Genomic DNA, 6000 nt, shown 5'->3' with positions numbered 1-6000 from the left:
TCCCCAGAGCCTTTTCCTTTTCCAAAACACTTGGCTCTTGGGCAATCTCTCCTTGGCTTCCCTCCCCAACTCCCCCTTTTTTCATCCTTTGTAAGGATCTGGGCCCCTTGAGCCATATTTTGAGGATCTCTCAGCCTCTTCCTTGTAGTGAAGGGAAAGGATTAGGTTAACTTAGTCATTCAGCCTTAAGATTAACTTCCTCAGAGCAAAGAGAGAGGCACTTTGTTATAGGACAAAGTCTTGGACTTGGATTTCAGCCAGTTGTATTTGAATTATGGCTTTAACCTTTGTAGCTGTGACACTTTGGGCAATTCATTTCCTAAGTCCCAGTTCACTCTTCTGCAAAGTGAAGACAATAATGCTTGCTTTACCTGCCTCAGGGGGCTGCTAAGAAGAAAGCACTTTGTAAACTTGAAAGTACTAAAGGAATGTGAAGTGGTTCTCCTTCTACCCAGAATCTTCAGTGTTTCCCCACTACTTATCAAATAAAACATTGACTCTATAGCCTAACTATTAAGGCTCTTCACAGTCTGTTCCTACTTTATCTCTCCAATTCTGGTTTCTTCTACTCAATTATCACAAATCTTATATTGCAGCCAGACCATTCTTCTCAATATTTCAACAGGAAGTGTATTTGTGTGTGTGTGTGTGTGTGTGATATGATTTTCCTTATGGTATTCATGAATACACAGCTGAGTGCCACAATTATCAAGACCATGATCTCATCTCAGGAAAATCTGAATTTAAATCCAATCACAGACACTAGATGTGTGACTTTGGGCACACCTTTGCATCTTTCTACCTCAGTTTCCCCAGTAAAATGGGAATAATAATAGCACCTACCTCCTCGGATTGTGTGAGGTTCAAATGAGATATGTAAAGCCTTCAAAAACCTGAAAACACTATACACATGTGAATTATCGTCATCATCATTGTTCCCAGTACCTGGAATTTCCTGCTCTGCCATTCCTTCCAGTTCATCTGCATCATGCTCAAGTCTCACCTTCTCCTAGAAGACTGCTGTAATGACTTCATCAGCTAAATACAACCAAGGAGCAAAGCAGGTCCTCAAGTTCAGGTTGTCCTGTTTCTAAGTCCCATAATGCTTTGCAGCGACCAGTCAGTAATATCCACTTCCCCAAGCACCCCCTCTTAAGGTTTCATTTTGCATCTCTCTAGGGAACTTTTCAGATATCACTATGTGTTACATCGAATGATATACATCTGCCTTAATCCTCAGATCAACTATAGGAACACAGTGATTTTGAGCATTCTCTGGAAGATAGGAGAACACTCATATTTAATAGTAACATAGATTGATTGGAAGGGTTTGCAGGGTAATTCAGACAGTCAGCAGGTACATCAAAAAAGGAGGGGAAATGCTTTAGCAACCATTTTAGCGCAGTCACTCATAGTTGCTGCCTGTTCCTTGGAGCATGATGGGCTCTTGGCCTCCGAATGAATTCTAAGGAAGGAAACAAGGATGAAAACAAACATGTATTTAGTGCCTATTATGTGCCAGACACTTTAAAAATATTATCTCATTTGATCTTCATAATAATCCTATGTTATTATTATCCACATTTTACAGTTGAGGAAACTTGCCCAAGATCACACAACTAGTGTCTTGTGGTCAGATTTGAATTCAGGTTTTCCTGTCTCCAGGCTCAGCATTCTATCACTGCAAATAAATAATTGCTACTAGTAGAACATTGCTTTCATGCCCAAACACTTCTCTTTTTCTAGTATTGAAAGGTTTTATTCCCCTCAGGAGACTTCAGCGGACAAAGTTGTGTTCTCATGGAGCACTGGGGCTTTATTTCTATCTTTTCTTCTAAGACAGCCTTAAGCTAGGCACCTCATGGGAGAGCAGTGGCTAGGAGAAACTTAAGTCATGGAGTATTATATCTGGGAGCTACAAGAGCCCAGGAACCACACATACCCACTTATCACACCATTTTGCAAGTTAGTTGCCTGACACCTAATGTAGGTAGTGCTACTAAAGCAAAGAACAGCTCAAACGTAGCCCATTTTCATGATTTCTGCCCCTATAGAAACTCCATTAATTAAACAGTTAGGAGTATTTTATAATTTGGTCACCAGGTGGCACTGTCCTTAGGTCACCAGTCAAATAGAGTAATCCCAAGGGCACTGGTTTTTCCTGAAGGCTGTAGTAGCCCTACTCATCACCAGAGGGTGCTCAGCCAAAAGTTTTTTAAACTCTCCTTTTCCCTACCCAAGGCCACTTTGGTAAGGTTCATGAATTTGTTTTATTAATACTTTGATAACAATATTTCAATATAATTGAGTTTGTTGGCAATCCAAAATATTTTATTTTATGCATTTAAAAATATTACTCTGAGCAGAGCTCAATAGGCTTCATTAGATTGTCATGTCCAACTCTTCATGACCCCATTTAGGTTTTTCTTCGCAAAGTTGCTATAGTGGTTTGCCATTTCCTTCTCTAGTTAAAGGAAGCCAAGGAGGTCAGTGGTTGGAGGAGAGGAGGAATACTATTCCAGGAATGGAGGACAGCCACAGTTTAATGGGAAAGACATCATACAAACAACTATATACAAACAAGATCTACAGGCCAGCTAGTTGGCACAGTGGATAGAGTACCAGCCCTGGAGTCAGGAGGGTCTGAGTTCAAATCCAGCCTCAGACACTTGGCACTTACTAGCTGTGTGACCCTGAGCAAGTCACATAACCCCAATTGCCTCAAAAATACACACACACACACACACACACACATACACACATACACACATACACACCCACAATAATGTCAGTGGGAATACACAAAAGTTAAGGAGAATCTAGGAAAGGCTTCTACCTGAAACTTGAAGGAGTCAAAGATGAGGAGAGAGAGAGAGAAAGAATTCCAGTTATGGGAGAAAGCCAATGAAAATGCTTGAAGTTAGTAAATGGAGTGTTCAATGTGAGAGTTGAACTCAGAGTATGTAGAGGAGATATAATGAAGCAGAGGAGATATAACGAAGTATAACAAGATTGGAAAGGCTGAAAAGAGGGTGTGTTTAAAATCCAAAAGCAGAATTTTATATTTGGTCATGGAAATAATAGGGAACCACTGGAGTTTATTGCATATGGTCAGGTCTACATTTTGGGAAGATCACTTTGACAGCTGAGTGGAGCAAGGATTGGAGTAAGGAGACAGTTGAGACAGGAAGACCAATCAGCAGGCTATTGCAATAATTGGAGTGTGAGTTGATGAGGTCCTGTACCAGAGTAGTTGCAGTGTCAGAAAAGACACTGGAGTATGTGAGAGAGATGGTACAAAAGTAGAAAGCATAGTATTTGACAAGTGATTGGATATTGGGGAATGGGACTAAAAGGATGGTGGTACTCTTGACAGTAGCAGGAAGTTAAGAAGAGGAGAGGGGTTGGAGGGAAAGATGTTAAGTTCAGTTTTGGACATGTTGGGTTTAGACATCTACAAGAAATCCAGTTCGAGATATCTGATAGGCAGCTGGAGATCCAAGGCTGGAGGTCAGTTAAGAGGTCAGAGTTGGACAAACAGATTTGAGAATTGTGCATCCAGTATACCAGAAACTTTATTCTGTTGCCCTCAGCCTCTTTGAGAACAAAAAACCCACTGGCTTTCCATTACTCATCCCTCACTGCATGAATGGCCTACCTCTTCTTTCAAGTTTGTACTTTTCTTTGATAATAGCTTTTACTTAGTTTCCTCTATGTGACTCTCAGCTGATGATAGGCTGCAGTCTATTCATGTTTATTATATGTTTCTCCATTGCCTTTAGTCAACTTCAATTCTTTGGAGGCTGAAGTATTCATGCTTCCTAAGCTCCTGAAGAATACTAGTGGTATTGTAACTAGTAGTTATCCCTTCCACATCACAGCTTTTCCCATAGAAGTCTCACTATGTTACAGGCTGGCATAAGAAATTAAATGAGAATATGTGGGAAGTTTTGCAGAAGCAGCAGATGACATGACAGGTAGCAGACAACACAGAGTCTATGACCAAATACTTAATCCAAATTTTACAACAGGGTACTATAAACAACTCATAAAAGAAAATCAGATTTCTTCTCTAGTGCAAAGAAAGGGCCAAAAAATTTTATGTGGATTTATCAGATCATGGAGTGCCATGATCTGGAAGGGATAACTGGGTTTTAGCACCCACATTCATTCATTGGGGGGAGAAAAAAGTGAAAAAAAAAGTTGCATGATAACTGTGTTATTTTTTAAAAAGAATAGTAAGTCGTACATAATTGATTTGCAGCTTCAATAATCAATTTTTCTATTCTGTTATGTTATAGAAATGCTTGTTTTATTTCTTAAGTTCAGAATAAAATAAACAAAAAAATTTAGATTTAGGGGAGGTAGAGGGAAGAAAAAAGAGTTTACATAATAACTTCATACATACCTAAAAGGAATAAGAGCAAGTTTTACATGATAAATTTGCAGCTTCATGTGCAATCACCTTTTTTTTATTATACTATGTCATAGAAATACTTATTTTATTCCAAAAATTAAATATAAAATAAATGTGAAAAAAATCTAGATTTAAATTCAGCTTGCGCCACTTACTTTCTATGTGATACTGGGAAAGTAATTTAATCTCTCTGGACCTCATTTTTATTACCTGAAAAATGGGGGAGGAGGGGTGTCAGCATTTCCCAGGCAAATTAGAACAAACCAGGTTTTTGGAGCAATAACATAGGTATGGATTACATTCCTATTCCCTCATGCACCAGTCAACCCTTCTGTGAAATTTTCCTGAACCAAGCCCTGGCTTCATTGCTCTGCCCCAATCGGAATGGCCCCACTCTTCCACATTGAGATCCTTCCAACCTTCCTGCTCATTTGCTTGTGCCTTGCTGTGGCTGGGGGTAGGGGTGGGGGGAGGCTGCTTCCCATTCCCAACCCCATACTGGCAGGAGCTGCCTATCCCAAACTGGTGACCACCTACCCCCAATACACACTTATTTAGCCATCTAAAAAAAATGGGGGGAAGGAATTGAAGAGAGACAGAGAACTAGAGATTTCTTCCTTTGATTGTATAATACTTTGAAATGTGAAATACTGGAAGCTAAGTGGAGCCTAGTTGGAAATCATATTGGAATACGTTTTTTGTTTGTTTGTTTGTTTTTTGGGGGGGGGGGGGGAATTTGAAACACAAAACTTTTTAAATGAATGTTAAAATTGTTTTTTACACGTAATTGGAAAAAAAATTAAACAATAAGGGTTTGAGAACTTTCAGTCACCCAACTCCCTGCTTATATTGTCTCTGTGCCTTTCTCTTTCACATTCTAGAAAATAACAACAAAATGTTAAACCTTCTATCTCTCTGGGTAAAAACAGAGAAACAGTATATTCTTTCTCTTACAAACAGAAAGGAACTAGCAGTATATACCAAGTCATCCCTAGTTCTAAACCTATGAGAATCTCCAGTATTTGAAGGGCTGTGATCAGGAGGAGGAATTAGGTTTGTCCTAAAACACCTCAGAGGATAAAACTAGGAACAACAGGTAGATTACAAAAAAAGAAAATTTAAGTTTATTGTAGGGATGAGATTAATAATAATGAGAGCTATCCCAAAATGAAATAGGCAGCCTCAAAAGATAATAGATTCCTCCTTTTTAGAAGTCATCCAAGGAATACTGGATGACCATTCATAGGCAATGTATAGAGGAGATTTTTCATCGGGTTTGAGTTAGAATCAATAATATGGTATTTGTCATTTAGAATTCCCCCTGGCTTTATAGCTGGAAGCTTTCACAAAGGAAGGACAACTCTAAAGAGATTAGATCTGGGAATCAGATGTCAGGAGGACTGAATCCAGCCAATCTAAAGTAATTCTGGTAATCACCTCAAAGGGTAGATGTGCCAATTTCAAAAGTCAATTTTAAATAAATAATAAAAAGTCAATTTTACAACCAAATTTAATAGAAGTTTAGTGATCTCAGACTTCAGAAGACAATACTCTGTAGAAGGAAAGATCCCAGGACACATGAG

The sequence above is a fragment of the Notamacropus eugenii genome, chromosome 5 (assembly GCF_028372415.1).
Source record: "Notamacropus eugenii isolate mMacEug1 chromosome 5, mMacEug1.pri_v2, whole genome shotgun sequence".
In the NCBI taxonomy this organism is placed as follows: domain Eukaryota; kingdom Metazoa; phylum Chordata; class Mammalia; order Diprotodontia; family Macropodidae; genus Notamacropus; species Notamacropus eugenii.
This window is presented reverse-complemented; position numbering follows the sequence as displayed.